Raw genomic sequence first — 19,231 nt, 5'->3', positions numbered from 1 at the left:
TTAGAAGGCATTCCTGGATGCACTTGTGTGATTTTTTTGGAGCCATTTAAAGCATCATTCGTCATCGCTCCATTTGACGGATTATCCCTTTTTGGCCCCAAAGTTAAAGATACTCTGGCCAGATGTGAAAAAGATGGGAGGACACTTTCTGCCATAGACATACATTTCTCCACTCTTCAAAGGCCTTACTCTAGGAACCAGAGAAGTGGGAGACTATTGTTTAAAAAATCCCAAGGGCCTTTCCAGGATTCACGTGGCAAAGACTTTCCCCAGGGCAGAGGGGGACGTAATGGAAGATGCCATCCCAGAGGCAGAAGTGGCCCACAGAATCAGGGGTCCTGAGATTCTTTCTCTGGTACTTCCTACCAGCACCATTGAAGGGAGGCCTATTTGCCCTCCTGTGGAGGCAGTCAGGGGATGACTATCTCTGCACCAGCCCGCCTGGCAACTAATAGCTTCGGACAAATGGGTGCATGAAATAATATACAGAGGTTACAAAATCCCACTTTCCATAAATCCAAAACCTCCAAAAAAACTCCTGGATGTTCCACACAGTCACAGGGAAGCAGCAGTCATAGAAATTCAAAAACTGCTCGACAAAAGAGTCATCCAAAAAGTCCCACCAGACCAAATAGGATCCGGGTTTTACTTAAGGTTCTTTTTAGTGCCCAAACAAAACAGGGGACTGGAGAATCATGTTGGATCTCAGCCAGTTCAACAAACCAAATTCTAGATGGTCTTGGTACAGTCGATACTTCCATTCTTGGAGAAACACGATTGGATGTGCTCTATAGATCTCCAGGACACGTATTACCACATAAAAATGGACAAATGCTCCAGGAGATTCCCTCTCTTCCAGCTGGGAGAAAGTCATTTCCAGTTCAGAGCACTACCCTTTGGCCTCACCTCAGCCCCCAGGGTATTCATCAAATGTATGGCAGTGGTTGCAGCTCATCTCAGACTGCAAGGATTTCGAGTTTTTCCATACTTTGATTACTGGCTCTTCGTTGCTACCACCAGGCATTGGTTAGAACGGGCAAAAGATTACACTCTACATCTCTGTGCTTGTCTAGGCATCACAATAAATTATGAAAAGTCAGATTTACTGCCTTCTCAACAATTAGAATTCATCAGAGCCTGGTTAAACACCGTTACAGGAATTGTTTCACTTCCATTAGAAAGACTACAAAGGATCAGAGCTAAGGTCAAACAGATTATCCTAAACAGAAAGGTTCCAGCCATATTAGTCCTATAAGCATTAGGCTCTATGGCAGCCTCAATTACTCTGGTTCCCTTAGCAAGATATCACATGTGAATCTTACAGTGGTTACTTGCCTCCCAGTGGTCTCTGATGCAGCAACCGATGTGTTACCTAATCGTGATTACCAGTCGCTGCAAATAGGATCTTTCGTGGTGGCTCCATTCCAACCAGATTCTCTTGGGCCAATCATTAATTCTTCAGCAACCCCAAGCCATAGTGACCACGGATGCTTCCCAGATAGGGTCATGGGGGCATTATCTGGGAAGGACAGTCCAAGGTATGTGGTCCCAATTAGAGGCCAACTTGCACATCAATGTTTTAGAGATGAGGGCAGTGCTGTTGGCGTTGCAAGCATTTTGGGATGCCCTTCCTCGGGGAACAGTAGCAATTCAAATGGAAAACATGTCGGTAGTTTGGTATATCAACAAGCAAGGGGGGGGACCAAATCTTACCCATTGTGATGCGAAGCCCTCAGAGTTTGGCAATAGGCGATTTCTTCCAACTGCTTTCTCACAGCAACACACATTCCGGGGAGCTCCAATGTGATAGCGGACAAGCTGAGCAGAACCATTCTCATGCCTCATGAGCGATTTTTCAATCCTGTGCTGGGGAAAGGCATTTTTTTTGTCATTTGGGCCAACCTTGCTGCAATTTTTTTGTATCCTCTCTGAACAACAAGTGCAACAGTTACTTTGCCCTAATCCAGCCTCTGGGGGAGTCACCCAGAGATGCTTTTCTCCTCAATTGGCCCCCCCGGTCTTCTCTATGCTTTTCCCCTAATTCCTCTTATATCTCAGTTTCTAAACAAAGCCAAGAGTTCGGAGAATTCAGTAATCCTCATTGCCCCTTTTTAGCTTCGACAGGTTTGGTTTCCCTTTCTTTGGCCTCATCTTCTTCAGAAACCATGGATTATGGACCCAGCTCCAGATCTGCTGTCTCACCCGGAGGGCTTGGTTCATCCGAACCTTCAACATCTCAAGCTCACCTCACTGCATGGCTTCTCCAATTCCCATGCATCCTTTCCTTTCCTGTCTGACAAATCATTGCGGCCCATCACTAACCTTCAACTAGAAAACTGTATCAAAGCAAATGGGAAAAGTTTGCAAACTGTGCCCTTCTGAACGTTCTTGACCTTTATACAACTCCTATTCATAAGGTCTTGGATTTTTTTAGCTAACCTCTATTAATCTGGTTCTGCTATCTCAACAGTTAAAGTTCACCTAGCAGCAATCTCGAACCTCCATATGGGGTTTGATGGGTCATCCCTTATGTCACATAAACTTTGTATAACCTTTTTAAGGGGAGCCCTAATGTTAAGATCTCTTTTAAAGAATCCATTCCTCCATGGGATCTATCACTAGTTCTTCAGTCCCTTACTTTGTCTCCCTTCGAACCATCAGGGACTTGTGACTTAAAGTGTCTCACTTGGAAAACTTTATTTTTAATAGCTATCACATCCGCAAGAAGAGTATTTGAACTTCAGGCCTTTTGCAAAGACAGGGTCTCCCTTAGGACAATCCATCCTTTTACCAAAAGTAGTTTCAGAAGCTAATATCAAATCAGACACTTCAACTACCAGTCTTTTTCCCTAATTTTTCCAACAAAGGGGAGTACTCCCTTCATTTATTAGATATCCGCAGACCGTTATGTTTTCATCTTCACAGAACGAAAGACTTCCGAAAATCTGATAATTTGTTTCCTTTTCTTCTCTTTCTTTAGGCAATCCAGTTTCAAAGGTTACCTTGGCGAAATGGCATACAGACTGTTTTACATTTATTTAGCAGTCGAAAGGGCACCAGTCTTCATGCTTGGTTAAGTCCCATTCAACTAGAGCAGTGGCAACTTCTGAAGTTTTTCATGCCAGAGCCTCCTTAGACAACATTTGTGCAGCAGCTACTTGGGCTTCTCCTCATAGCTTTATCACTCATTACAATCTGGATCAGGTCTCTAGGGTACGAGCATCATTCAGGAATATTCTTCCGTGAGACTTCCCAAAATTTAGGTAGCTGCGGACATTATCCCACAGAAAAGGATTACATGAAGATTGACAACATTAGATAAAGAAGTTATGCCTTACCATAACATTCCATCTGTGTTTTTGATCTTCACTAATCCTTGACATTTCCTCCCTTCATCCCCCAACCTCAGACTCTTAGTGGATCGAATTCTTACAGGACTGGCTTCATATTACGGACACATATCTGGTCTCTACTTTTTATATACTATTTATCTGCCGCTATTTTAGGCAAACTCGATCTGAGGTAATTTTGAGAGGAGCATTGTGGGTAAAAGTCTGGCTGAAGAGTTTGGGAGGAGCGAGCTGAAATAAACGTCTAAGTCAGTTCCAATGTTCGGAACTGAGCCCAACCTACAGTCAAGGATTAGTGAAGATTGAGAACACAGATGGAACGTTATGCAAAGACATAACTTCTTTTTTTGTCCTGAGATTGCTTACGATACTTTTAAAGATAGATTAATTAACTACAAAGCAAGTTGCAGTTATTGTGGAAGTCTGCAGATAAAGCTGCATTTTTGATTTCTGAATAAATTATACTGCATAATCCTGCACTATTGTTTGTAATACCTGTCTGCGGTTATTTCTTACCTCATAGAAAGATGACATATATGCTTCTGTAAGTGAAGACCCTGTCTTCCTTTTTAAGTCTACAGTAATACCATCAACTGGCCAACCAAATAAAATCTAGTCTCACTGTAGCATTCATTCAGACTCCTCCTAAGTTATGCATACAGTTCAGCATATACATTCCAGTTTTATCCAGTATTGCTAGCACTTTTGCTTAAAATAGATTGTAAATTTTCTTGTATTTGCCCTAAAATGGAACTCTGCTATGGCACCATGTGGGCTAATTAAATAAGTGCCCTAAGAGCAAAGTCGGTTGGATTTATAGATTAGACTGTCAAACTTATAACTACTAGCAGCCTTGAAAAAGTACAACACATTCAGTAATTCACCCAGTCAATGTTTGGTTAGTTAAAAAAATATTGCATTTTCATTGATTTTTGTACCCTGGAGTTTAATCAGGAAATGTATGCTTTGTAGGGGGCATAGATTGTGTGTGCTAGATTCCTATAAAATTATATTCAGTACCATTAATATTAATTAGTATATGTGTAATTTCTGGTCCTCATTTGATCTCTTGGTTTATGGTTTTTAGATTTTCTTTTACAAGCACTGATATACCACCTATCCCATCACATCTGCAAAGATAAATGAAGATATACCTTTGAATATGAGACATACATTTTAAACCACATTTTAGTCATGTTACAGAAATCCATATCCTCCAGTCAGAGAAAAGCTTCTAAGTCATCCACGTTATTGTTGAGACTTCTGTCACTTAGCAAAGCCACATTTCTTTTTGTTTTGTAGTCTGAAGAAGTCTAAAAACATTACAGGGATCATTTTCGGTTCGGTACTTGTATTTCCAGGAGGGAAAGGTAAAACCCATGAAAGGGAAGCTACTCTCACTCCAGGCTGGCAAGCATTGACTCCATTTTCATTTTCAAACTGTTCTTATCCACTGACTGAGTTCCAACATTTTCCCATGATATGTAGGTGTTTTTTCAGGTGATGGGAAGATTTTAATAAGCACATTTCCTCATGCTTGCAGTGATGTTCACTAATCCCAACATATCTTGATACACAGAGGTGAGTTGGCACATTGGGCAATACCCCAGTTAGCACCTGCTCAACCAAAGTTGAGGAGCAAAAAAAAGTCCTCGAGCTACAAGGTGGTGAGCATTCTGCATTTACAGTGTGCTGATTTCAAAGCTGCTGAGATGATCTAAATGCCATTTTTTTTATTTATTCTGACTTAATACTGCACTTGTATTTGATTAACTGTGCTGTTTTATTAACTTGAATTACATCTGCACTGTATTTTTTCGCTGTTTTACTGTTAAACTGTTTGAGTGTGGATTGTTCTGCTGTTATATTTAAGTGTGTATCTGCTCTCCTTTGTTAAATTGACCTAAACAGTTTAAATATCTTTAGCATAATCTGGTTACAGGTTTTGCTGTATCCAGATCTTTTTGTGTGATTCATGTGTTTCCTGCTACTCCATCTTGTGTTGGCAGGGGCCTACCTGCACTTAGTGGGAGTAAGTGAACTGGTTGGAACTGGTCTGGCATAGGGTGTTTAGCTCAGAGCTCCGGGACTAGGGTTGATTGGTCAATTCCAGTGTTTTTATTTTACTTTTGTTTTATGGTACTTGCTTGTTTTAGTCGAACTACAAGGTGGTGAGCATTCTGCATCTACCTTGTGTGCTGATTTCAAAGCTGCTGAGAGAATCTATAAAACTAAGTGCCATTTTTCAATTTATTCTGACTTATGCTGCCCTTGTATTTGATTAGCTGTGCTGTTTTATTAACTTGCATTACATCTTCACTGTATTTTTTCACTGTTGCACTGTTAAACTAGCTGTTCAACTGAGTCTAAACTGTTCTGCTGTTATGTTCAAATATGTATCTGTTCTTCTGTATTAAATCAACCTAAACAGAGTTTAAATATCTTTAACATAGTCTGGTTATAGGTTTTGCTATATCTGTATCTGTTAGTGTGATTCCTTTGTTTCCTATTTCCGCCATCTTGTGTTGGCTGGGGCCTACCCACACTTAGTGGGAGTAAATGAACTGGTTGGAACTGTTCTGGCAAATGGTGTTTGACTAAGAGCTCAGGGACAAGGGTTGATTGGTCAATTCCAGGCTTTCTATTTTAGTTTCGTTTTGTGGTACTTGCTTGTTTTAGTCAAGCCACTAGGTGGTGAGCGTTCTCCATGTACCGTGTGCTGATTTCAAAGCTACTGAGAGAATCTACAAAACTAAGTGCCATTTTTCAATCTATTCTGACTTATGCTGCCCTTGTATTTGATTAACTGTGCTGTTTTATTAACTTGCATTACATCTGCACGGTATTTTTTCAGTGTTTTATCGTTACATTTTTTAATTACCTAAACCCCACGTTTGCACAGGCTTGCGCTTGTTTGTGTGTCATGCACCGCAGCTGCGCTGTTTTAACCCTTTGTGAGATATCTCAGCTGCATTTTTTCCCTTACCAGGACTCCTGTGTAAGTGAGGCCTGCCCTTGCAGCTACTGTATTGATTTTATCCAGCCCTACTCACACCTGTAGGTACTCTTCTCATATAGTACTCACTCTACTATCCCTGAACTCTCTTCCACAGATTCTGACAACCATGGATGGACAATTTCCTGTGGTTTCGCCTGCTGGTCTGGTTGATATGAACATCCTGAGACAGTTTAGCAACTGCCTCATGTACACTGACAACTGTCTACTACTACCACCCAGGAACAAAATATGTGAGAGATGCAGTTGCATTAAGAACCTAGAATCCTTGCTGTCTCAGTCACAAGCCAGTACATCTGGCACTGAGAAGGTTGTCTGCTCAAAAACCACAACTCTAACACCACCCATGCCTGTATAACACACTCCCACATATAAAGAGGTTCTCTACAAAAACATATCTAAACATAAGAGACCTCCGGGGCAAAAACACATGTGCATATCTCAACCCACAGTACCAAGCACCACACATAGCACATAACCCTTTGTCTCACAGCCTCTAAGGCCCAGCCACAAGCCCAACATACTAGTCATAGGAGACTCTATTGTGAGACACACAGATGTGCCCCTCACCAGGCTAGACAAGGAGAAAGTCACAAGTTGCTTGTCATTTGCTAGAATCCACCAAATCATGCACGCACTCAAGTCTCTCAACAACAACTACTTTTATAGCCCATGTTGGTGTGAATGACTTGAGATGTACCTCTGGACAATATGAAGAGAGACATGATTGAGCTCGCTGAATATGTGTACCAGGCAGGTATGTCCCTAGCCTTAAGCAGCATCCTACTGTCACCCAGAAAGATGCCTCAATACAAACAGAAAATGATTGACTTTAACAAGTGGCTTAGTTTCTGGAGTCATTCCAAGGGGACCCAGTATCGGACAGCCTGGGAGGACATGATTGACAGATCACGATGCTTTGTCAGAGATGGTCTTCATCTGTCTCCCTTGGGCTTCAGTCTTCTGGCAAAGGCTCTTGCCTCCCCCATAGAGCTTTTTTAGGTAAAGTCACGAGGACAAAATTAAACATGAAAAATTCTTCTAAACAAAATCTAAAGGTCATGCTGCTAAACGCTAGGAGTCTTAACATGAAACTGCACACATTGCAGGTGTCCCTCGCCCTGGAAGATGCTGACATTTGTGCAGTTACTGAAACCTGGTTCAGAGCTGTGGAGAGCACCCCAGCCTTACCAGGTTACTCATCCTACCATACTTTCAGGAGGTGGAGTTTCAATATTTATCAAAGACATACATACCTTCAAGCTGGTCAAACAGTATTACGCACAGGAGTCACTTCAGGTGCAGTTAACTGTTGACAAAACACCTATTCATATCACAGACCCCCAACCATGACTCAGGATGCCCACTCCAAGATTCAACACTCTGATCTTGGGTGACTTTAACTACCCAACCATAGAGTGGAAGACCTGTTCTAGCCCAAACACAAACGTCCAGAGATTCCTCAACTTTGTCAGTGCCAGTGCATTGGATACGTTGGTCAACACCCCCACGAGAGGTGAAAATATCCTGGACCTGGTACTAACCAACATGAGTACCCACAGTAGCACCCCTGCAGTGTCATCCTCCATAGTAAGATCCAAACATATAGCGATCACTTTTGAAGTCGCTGTCTCCCCTGACCCTCCCCACCCCCTGCCAGGGTCAAACAAAAAAAAACCTTTTCAAAGCTGACTACAACCTCCTGAGAGCAGGTATAAGCAGCTTCACAGCCACCATTCCTTCAGTTGGAACTAGCACTAATGTCCAAACCAATGTCCAAAACTACATCAAAAACTATATGAGCACCTACATAGCTGCATGGACTCGGCACTACCCGACAGCACCAAATCATCTTCCTCAAGGAAGAGTAAACCTGTCTGGTGGACAGCAGCAATAAACAAACTCCATAATAAAAGGAAAAAATTGCTGTCCAGGACCAAGAAGGAGCAGGTGCCAAGTTGGAAGCAATCTCTCCTTTGTCTGAAAAAGCAAATAAGGTCACTGGTGAAATCCTCTAATGCTAACTTTGAGTCCTAATTGGCCACATCCATTAAGGACAATAACAAGGCCTTCTTCACATACATCCACAATCTGAAAGGTAACACCCAAATCTGCTCTGAACTGGTGGTCAAGAACACCACATTCACAAACATTATAGATATAGCCAACCTGCTGGCAGACAGGGTCAGTGAAAACTTCACCCTCCTGTCCACCTGTCAATAAACCAGGACGTTCCCAGCACCTGCCCCCCTCCCTGCATCACCAGGGAGCAGGTCTTTAATGCCCTCTCAAAGGCAAAAAAATACAGCCTCCATGGGACCCATAAACACCCCTGATGCATCCTATATGAACTCAGGCAAGAGCTCTCGGCACCATTAGGCACGCTATTCAACCAAAGCCTGAGCAACAGCTTCATCCCAGCCGAATGGAGGACATCTGCTGTCATCCCTCTCCACAAAGGTGGAGCGTCCACCAAACCATTCCGTTATAGGCCCACCTAACTAGTCTGATCTGCAAGGCCATGAAATGCATTATTATGGACCTTATAAACAAGGAAACTGGCAACCTCCAAACACTTGACTCCACACAGTTTAAGTTTGTCAACGGGAGATCATGCCTGTTAAACTTAGACAATGTCTTCATAACAGTCAGCAAAGCTGACCTAGCCAAAGCCTTCAAGACTATTCCCCACTCGGGCATAATAGATAAACTCTCCCAGCTAGGCATAAACCCATATATTACCAGATGGATAGCTAATTGGCTCACTGATAGAACCCACTCAGTCAAAATAGGGGAAGCCACCTCTAGTAGTAGACCCATAACGAGCGGTGTACCCCAAGGATCGGTCTTGGGGCCTCTACTCTTTGGGGTATACTTTTCTAAGGTGCAAACCAAAACCAGTGGTCTGTGGCTGACCAAGTTTGCAGATGACTGCAAGCTGGGCAATGTCTTAAATTCCCCTAGTGATGTGAGCATCCTCCAAGAGGGCCTTACGCAAACTAATGACTGGTGCCAGAAGCATGGCCTTAAACTGAATGTCAAGACATGCATAATTTTCCCCTTTGGAGAAAATGGTGTCCCCACTAATTATCACATTAATAACAATGTACTAAGCACACAATCAGTTGTGAGGGACTTTGGCACCCCGGTTGATAGCTTGACTTTTGACCACCATGTGCCTCCTTTGTATGGAAGGCTTTCTAAATAGCTCACCTCATAAGTAAGGGTATTTCATCCAGGAACAAGGAGGTCATAACATCCCTGTACTCTTCCCTTATCAAACGTATTATCGTGTACAGTGCCCCCTTCGGCATGTATCTTGCCAAGCACATGCACCAGCTGGAGAGACCACGGATATTTCTGACCAGGAAAATCCAGGGTCTCAAACACCTGTCCTATACAGATAGGCTAAAAGCTCTGTCCCTCTACTCAGTCTCGTACAGACTGCTCAGAGTTGACCAGTGTCTGGCATATAAGGCTGCCTTAGACCCTGCCTTGATGGAGTTGCTGCATATTCATAAGTCAAACTCCACTCGCACAACCTGCATGCAAGGCCTCAGCCTGCTCTGTGATATTAATAGAACTTGTTAACAGGGTAGATTTGTGTCCCAAAGACTCCCCAATCTATGGAATAGACTCCCTCTCCATGTCAAGCAGAGTACCTCACTAGCCCTCTTTAAGAGCAACCTGGACAGCTGGATGGGAAAAATAAAATACACCCCTGGGATCCCACCTGTATCCCTGCTGGACAAGGGGAAACAAGTGCTGACATTGTGGGAACATGGGCGAAATTCTTAGCCAGGCATATAAGGGCCTCCAGGCCAGTAGCCTAGTATTGTCCTATGAGCTAGGTAAAAAAAAATGTTATACTTGTACGTAATAACTCTTTGCACTAACTGAAACATCATTTAGACACCAGAAACTGTAGAAAAAAGCTGTACTAGCTCCTGGCTGTAGTTCCTAACATACATACATTGCAAGCAGTTAATTTAAGCAGCTGTGATCTCAACCTTGGTTGCTTGAATAATTAACATTAAGGCTTGAAGTTGCAAGGATGAACTTGCATTCATGCCCAGTGATCATGCAACTGACTTGCAGGGACTGATCTGCACCTTTTTTACAGAGACATCATACCCCCTAACAGTTTGCACCTAGGGCAGCGGCCTCCTTTGCCTTACCTAGCTACAGCTTTACTGTTGCATATCCAAGAGAGAGGACTTCTTATGTTGTTCAATTCAGCATTAATAATGACCATGTAATTATTAGCCTTAATCACTTTTAACCCAGTTGATTTTGACCTCAGGTAGGCATGATATTGTCACAGGCATTTTACAAAGTTCAGTGAGGTATGTGTTTTGTTTTGTACACAATAGTCAGTAATGACTAAAATGTGTCTGGGGTTGCAAGGCTGCAGTCTTTGCCTAATGCTTTTTTGAGTATGGTTTGGTATACTTTTAACACCAGGGTATTTTGTTGTCATGGGCTGTCTCCAGTACCACCCTGTAGTAACTCCGTGTTTGATTTACTGGAGTCAGTAGGATGTCTTTATAATATGTTTTATGCACAAAGTTCTGGTTTTGTCGAAATTATGGATTGTTGAGTTTCACATGAGGATTTTGTATGTGTAGTCTTCAGAACTTTCTCATGTCTCTTAGCAGGTATATATGTATGCTCATATATTAGGCCAGCTGCTTAGAGTTACTGTTAGTCAAAACCTCAGTTTGTGGTTGTAAATGTGACCTTTGCTCATATGATATACATTTTGCTTCTCTACAAAGGTGGAGTTAGTCATTACGGCTGTATGTTCTTCACCTATATACTGTGAATGATGACATGCAAAACAGCACCCACACTTCACTTACCAAATAAATTACAGGATTAGCATTTTGCTCATCAAATGTTTGTATTAATTTACAGTCCATTTCTTAGTGAGTTGGGATGTAGTCTTCTGTAGCAAGTGCATGGCGTACCCCTATGAGCTCTTATGCTGATCAAATCCATACATTCTAATGCAATTTTAAATAGTTTAAGCCCACCCTTTGCACACTGGGGCAGCTACTCATGCTCAAAAGATGATAGAGTGAGGTACATGGAAGGTGGGAAGGCCTGAGAGCGGCCATGGATGATTTGCAGAGGTACTACCATCAGTAGTGGATGCCCTACCTTCTTTGGACTGGTACTGTTATTTATAGTCCTCTGTGCTGCAGTTAGATGGGTTCAGAGAGCGACACATACCTCTCCTCATAAATGGAAATGCCTTCCAGGTCTGTCTACCAGTTTAACCCAGCTATTGCTCTAGGCTCCAAGCCCATTTGGAACAAAAAATGCAGCCCACCCACAGCAGTTCATCCCTGTCCCTCCTGTAGAAGACAGGTGAGCAGGAAGAGCCTCATAATTAATTTTTTGACCCACACCAAACCCATCAGCTGCTTATACCAGTGATCAAAGCCAGGTTACCTGGGCTGTAGCTGTGGCTTTGTCCTTCTATGTTAAGGAGCTTGTCTGCTCACTGTGTATTTTGTAGGAGACAGCAAAGTTTCTGCACTACAGAAACATGTACTTTTTCTAATTTGGAAAGCTGTAGATTGGATATAGCCTGCTAACTTTTCACTAAAAATATGCACTTGTAGTTCCTGGTTCCATATGTACATATGCATTAATACATGCTTTGCAGCATAAAAAGGAGAAATTCTGAACTGACAAAAAAACAAAGGAATTTAGAAGTGAGTAGAGCAGCCATTTACATAAAATTTAGTAGTACCACTGAAACAGAACTCTCGAACAGAGCTTATACAGCTTGGAGGGATTGGAATTTACAATTCAGACACAGCTTTTATAAAGCTTTCAGGAATATTAACTATTATCAGAATAAGTTTGCTGTGTTCCATATACAATTCTAACTTATTTTAATATTTTTAGTTGATGCTGTTATCCCACTTTTGAAGCATTATATTTTTCCGTTTTACAAGTATGCCTACTGAGTTTAGATTCTGGATACAAAATTTGTTTGGACATTTGTGCCACTGTTATGCTCGGTACTAAAAATATATTGTTTACTTTAACTTTTTGTCTTGTAGTGTTTGATTACACCCATGTACAATTTAACTGGTTAATCTGTTTTCTTGTTATGCGTTCTGTACTATAATTAATATTTTAATAAAAGAGTTTTGAATAAAAGAGTTGATGTGACACATTTTTATTGGATGAGCAGGCTTTGCAATAGTTACAGAACAAAATGATGTTAGGTCAGTAAAAAGATGAGATCATGTGAGTTGTAATGTTTAATGCCTTTGAAGTATCTTCTTATTAACACATGAGTTAGGGACAAAACCAAAAACAATGAATAGGGGACAACAGCTCAAACCTTGGGGACAGATTTTTATTTTAGAATGTTATTAGAGCAACAGGTCTTGTATTAGCATGCATTTTCTGAAGGATGTGATGTCTGAAACTCAAAATGTGTATCATTATTTAGTTACTGATTTGCCAGAAAAAACACATTTTTAGGTGGAATATACAAAAATATCAGGCAAAATAAGTGATATTACAGGAAATTGTTGAGAGCTATATGTAACTTGTATGGACAGAATCTGCAATTACATTAAAATTTAAATGTGTATATGAATTACACAGTCATGGTAGTTTTCTGACATAGAAAGACACCTTTATTTTAACAGTAAGTTACTGTAAAAAAAAAAAAAAAAGAACAACAAGAAAAGATCAAGATGTAAAAATGTACAAGACACATGAATATTCATGTCACACTTTAAAAACTACACGTTTTTGTTTACTGAGAATATAGTGGTGCAGCAAATATGTCGCCTTACAGCAAGAGGTTCCACAGTTCAATTCTCAGCTGGGGTGCCTTCTCTGTGGAGTCTGCATGTTCTCCCTGTGTTTGCATGAGTTTCTCTGGGCATTCCAATTTCCTCCCGCATTCCAAAGATATACACTAGGTGGATTGGACAGTCTAAATATGCCATAGATGTGTGTGTGTGTGTGTGTGTGTGTGTGTGTGTGTGTGTGCGCGCGCGTGCGCACGCACGTGAGTGTGTGGTGTGGAAGCACTATGGTGGCAGGGCTAGCCAACCGATAGTGTAAACCTTAGCTGTAGATGATTGTCACTGTTGAAGTGACACCCCAACCCCCTGTGCAAAAATTGGAAAAAGGGGTTGTGGATAGATGGATGTAAACCATAGTGCCAGTGAGCTTTCAAGTATTATCCCCTTTTCATTGAAAAGTGTTGATTTGAATAGTTGCATCCTGCAGGGTGTGTGGGGTGGTGATTAATGGAAAATGTACGGATCATATCTCTCATCTGTCCCCAATTCTGCAGAGTCCCTGATTTTGCCCTGTCCTCAAAAGATGTGTGATTTTTTTGTAAATCACTGAGGATTACAATATTTTAATAATGCCAGATATTACAGTTTCACGCTCCTTATTGTTCAGAAAAATGTGTTGATGTAAATCTGTTGTTACATTAACTTTTTAAGGGTATTTAGTAATATTAAACATTTTCCCTGGTCTTGGCTTTTGTCCTCCCATTATTTTTGCATTGTCCCCAATTTGTGAGCAAAGAAGTTGAAATATATGATAGTGATATTTCTTGGATGAAAAATATTTTCTGATTTTCATCTAAATAGTGCAGAAGCGGTTCTGTATTTGGAATAACCAGAATTCTACATGTTGTTAAATATTCCAGGAATTAGTAATATTACATGGAAACTAACAATCCTGCATATTTGTTCTAGGATACATAGAAAACATTTATTTTAACTACATTTCTTCCTTTTAAAACTATATATCTCAAACCTGGCTAAGCTTAAAGTCTTTAAACTGGAATAATTTTATTAATATGTCAGAATAAGCATTTAAACGTTTTTAAAATACTTCCTAAACACCATCACATTATGAAACAATAATATTTCAGCTAACTGGCAAACTTTATTAAAAATTATTATCTTGAATATTCTAAGGTAAACAATTAAAACTCATCTTATGAACTTTAGTAACGTGAATTTTGGGATTCTGTACCTTCGTTGAAGGTTGTGCGTCAGGCCTGGCAAGCCGGTACGTAAAAATCAACTGCCAATCAATAGCGGACCGGAGTTCCGCTGTGGCGACCCCTAACCGGGAAAAGCCGAAAGACGCAAACAAACATTCTGCGAGTTCTTCTCATTTGTAACAGCTACAAGTTATTACCATAGTTATAATGTTACATATGTATTTAAACAGCTGTATTGTCATACTTGGATCTTTTATCATATGCTAACAGTGGATACAGGAGAAGTACTATTTACTATGTACCTTTCTTTATGTATTTTCCATTTATTGTATATAGTTGTACAAATAGAGGGGTTTAGATAGGTTTTCTGGGACAGGCTAAGGCTTAGTAATGCTTAAATGTTTTCTTATTAGTGTAGTTTTAATTGTTTGTACATTTTGTTGTTTCTGTATTCCTGCTACAGTTAAAAATATAAATGAACACGTTAAAACAACTGCATCTGTAGTTTTAATATGAAACGACCTCTTGACGCTTAACTTTCAAAAAGTGGTATTGTCCCGATTTCTTGCACCGATAGGTTCTTCAGGTCTGAATAAGTCCGGTTGATAGTCAGACAAAAGCACTCACTAAATTGCAATAAATAATTGGCTCAAGGGGACATTGTCTACAGTTTATTTATAACAAGAGGTATGAAGGGGCCACTTTTGGCATTTGAAAAGTTGGTGACCCTTTTTCTAACACTGGCAAAAAATTCCCAAAGTGAAACTGTACCATTTTATTTATTGTAATCTTCTTTAAGGGGAGTAACACACCGATCACTGTAGACAATTTGCAAACGCAACCGGGGGGGGGGAGAAATTCACAAACATGGAATTGCTAATACTAAAATGAAAGTCTGGACTCTGCGTGGAAAAAAAATAGTGAAGCATGGGGGATAATGACTTTCAGCACCTTTATCTCCAGCTCTCAACCAAATCAGGGACAAATCTTTAAAGAATCAGAGATACTGTTAATTTGAAACATTGACAGAATAAGAGAATGTGAAACAATATACATTTTTTGAAGTGTAATAAGACTGTCTTTAACCGTTGTGTCATTTTTTATTAACTTTAATTCATCACAATTTCTCAAAAAGTCACCACTTCTACGCGAGATTAAGAAGTACACAGCTAAAATGTTAGTCAAAATCAGGGACAATTAACAGGTATGAAATTTCACTATAAGACAGCATCGCAGAGCTACCTTTGTTATATCGTGTTGGATGGGATGTCGAGCAGTCTCAGTACAGAAAGCCAGGGAAGAGGCAGAACCTCAGTCACACGACTGACATCAAATCAGCCAATCGGATAAACGTGGTACAAGGAAGAACGTCATAGACTGGAGACTCCGTTGTATCTTTAGAAAGAAGAAAGGTGGTTAAAGTAATCTTGTACAGAGATAGGATGGTTTTGTGGGAGATTATTGCATGCTTTATTCCAAAAAGAAAACCGGGTACTTGGTCGGCATAAAATAAGAACTGAGGTAAAATTGCACGAGTTAAAAGTTTCACTGTTAAGTATTTATGAGTTAAAATTGAAACTACTAGTAAAAAAAAAAACTAAATTATAGATCCGAGCAACCGTGCAGGATTTATTTTCTGCATGTCAGTTTTGCTGTGTGAGGCGTTTACAATAAAACACTAATCTTCCAAGACTGGTTGCGTTTTCTGGGACTTTATTTCTTATAGAAAAACTGTAGCACGTTTTATGCGTACGCGTTTACGGGCGCGAGCGTCCGGTTGGGCGCGCCTTTAATGTTTGAACAGTAACCTTTCTGTGGGCTTCCGAAATACTTATTTTTATTAGAACACGAATGCGATTTGTCCCAGCAGTAAAAACGTGTTGGTATTGTACCCATTGAAGTTAACTGTGTCTAAACTGAACATAAACCAATTTATAGAATTGCTACTATTTTAAGTCCATAACCAATGTGGGGGAAGAGCCCACTTGTCAGCCATCCATGATCTGTGGCCCAAAATGTTGGCCTGTACTTTCTAAAGTTGGCAGTCTTTGAGAGGAGGCATACAATGAATAAATAAAGTTATTTTATATGCAGACATCTTTTACTTCGTACAATGGGTTTTAATTCACAAGTTCGTATTGTATTAACTTTTTAAATTAGTAAAGTGTCACGGTTTGGGGCCTGTGTCATTGATCCCGGAGGTAAGTGATTAAAAGGTGTTGGGTGGGGGGTGTAAGTATCGATTTTTAACCAATACGGGAAGTGATTCTGTATGTAAAACTTTCATACAGCAGTCAGCATCCGTATTGATAATGAACCGAAAGCTAGTCCTTTTTATTGTGGATGTGTTTTATGTAAGCTCTCACGTTTCTGTAAATAACGTCAGTAATTCATCCATTCAGAGCCCCAGAAAAGCAAACCGTCATGGAGATCCTTAGACTAGCCATAAAGAACGCTCTTGTACTGTTGTCATCCTCTCCTAGTTTGGGACTATACTAAATTCATATATCCTATTTTTTTTGCTGCACGCATTGATCATAGGGAAAGGAAATTGTAGTTTTTTCCTTCAAGTTAATTTATAAAGAGCACTGCAGTATTGGAGTGTGTAGGTCTGATAGTAGTTGCCAAAAAAGTCCTCATTAAGGCTTTCAGTGTCCAACCTCTGGCTTAGAGCCAGCTGATTCTCTCGAGCTGTAAATTTAAGTTGCAAAGACCATGTTATTTCGCACTTCCAACCGTAATGGTAAAAAAATCGGCCCTTTAGAGAAAATATGAATGTGTAATCCCTTTGTGCACAAGGTTGTTGCCAGTGTCCCTAGTGTTGCTTAAGCCTCTTTCTGTGCATGTTGTTAATATGCCATGCCACAGCAGATGAATCTGCCACAGTTATTGACTACCAGGCCAGTTTTATACTGCTGTGTACTTTGTCCGTTGTAGTACTAACGTTTGTCCTTAAAATAGGCTTTTTATTGCATAACATGAAGGGGGCAGCAGGCATACTTTGCATGTTTAAGATTTTAGGCTGCAAGCTGAATGGTGTTAATGGAGGGCTTTTGCATCACTTCACTGCAAGTGGTGTTGTAGGACAAGTGTTAGGAGTCAGCCTGGGAAGATGTGCCAGTGGCACCCTCCTGAGGAGGGTGGGCTGCACTGTCATTTCAGCATGTAGTCCTATTTTAAGATTGCAGAATAGAAGGGACTTGAATAAGATGGAATATAAAGATTTCCACATCCATGTGCAAAACTTTTATTCTGCTGATGTTTTACAGGCTGCTTAACAGATTTTGCATTTGACCACCAGATGTGTGCTTTAATAGGTCTAAAGCTGAATGTTTTAAGGTTTTAATGAAGCTGCACTCATTGCAAGCATTCTTAACCCCGGAAGAAGCAGACATTTGTGCTTTCACAGAAACCTGGTTGAAAGCTGTGGAGAGCACACCCAGCCATACCAGGTTACTCATTCTATCATTCATTCAGACCCAAAACCATGGGCAGCAAAACAAAAGGAGTTTGCAATGTATATAAAAGACATTCACAACTCTAGGCTGGTCAGCTGCCCCCCCCCAATCAGTAAAACAGGATATCCCCAGTACCTGCCTTCCTCCCCTTATCTCTAGGGAGCAAGTAATCACTGCCCTCTCTAAGGTAAAAAATACAGCCACCAGCCTCCATGGGACCTGATAACTTCCAGGTTGCATCCTACATGCACTCTGGCAGGAATTTGCAGCACCATTAGGCACCCTATTCACCCAAAGCCTGAGTACCGGCTTCGTCCCAGCCGAGTGGAGGACAGCTGCTGTCATCCAATTGCACAAAGGTGGAGCGTCCTCTGATCCAGGAAATTATAGAGCTATCAGCCTAACTAGCCTGATCTGCAAGATCATGGAGTGGATTATCGTGGGCCTCATTAACAAAGACATTGGCAATCTCTAGACACTTGAACCCACATAGTTTGTTTTTTGTCAAGGGGAGGTCATGCCTGTTAAATTTGGTCAACTTCTTTGAGATGGTCACCAAGGCCATAGACAAGAGGAGGATTGTGTACCGCCTACCTTGACCTGGCCAAAGCCTTCAGTACTATTCTCCACTATGGTATAATAAACTCTTTCAGCTATATCCATATGTTACCTGATGAGTAACAAACTTGGTTCACTGATAGAACCCACCTAGTCAAAATAAGGGAAGCCACCTCAAGTAGTAGACCGTAACACGCAGTGTACCCCAGGGAGTGGATTTGTGGCCTGTGCTGTTTAGGATATACTTCTCGGAGGTGCAGGTCAAATCTGGTGGGCTATGGTTGACAAAGTTTGCAAATGACTGCAAGCTGGGTGCTGTCATCAATTCCCCTAGTGATGTGGACATCCTTCAAGAGGGTCTCACCCAAACAAATGACTGGTGCCAGAAACATGGCCTCATACTAAATGCCAAAAAATGCATCATCATCCCTTTTGGGAGAGTGACGTCCCCACAATTTATCACATTTCTTGCTTAGGACCTTAATGAGTTGAGGGACTTGATCACTTAGGTTGATAGCAAACTGACTTTTGACCACCATATTGCCACCGTTGGACAGAAAGCTTTCTGCATGGCCCACCTCATTAGTATGGGTATCTCATCCAGGGACAAGGTGGTCATAACATCCCTGTATTCTTCCTTTATAAGACCCATTGAGTACAGTGCCCCTTTTGGCATGTGTCCCACAAAGCACATGCAGCAGCTGGAGAGACCACAGAGGTTCCTCACTCGGAGAATCCAGGATCTCAAAAACATCTACCCTACACAGATAGGCTAAAAGCCCAGCCCCTCTTAGGAATCTCCTACAGACTCCTCAGAGATTACCTCTGTCTGGCATACAAAGCA

The 19,231-nt window shown here is 41.0% G+C and overlaps 1 protein-coding gene across 1 annotated transcript in view; it reads left to right on the top strand.

Annotated features, from left to right (window-relative positions):
• The window catches only part of LOC122792773, a 390,852-nt gene that overhangs the window by 213,437 nt on the left and 158,184 nt on the right, over positions 1-19,231 (top strand). The window lies entirely within an intron of this gene.

Source organism: Protopterus annectens, chromosome 2.part0, assembly GCF_019279795.1.
Source record: "Protopterus annectens isolate FY-2018-M chromosome 2.part0, PAN1.0, whole genome shotgun sequence".
NCBI lineage: Eukaryota > Metazoa > Chordata > Ceratodontiformes > Protopteridae > Protopterus > Protopterus annectens.
The sequence above is the reverse complement of the archived record's forward strand: the minus strand, read 5'-3'. Positions and strand labels throughout refer to the sequence as shown.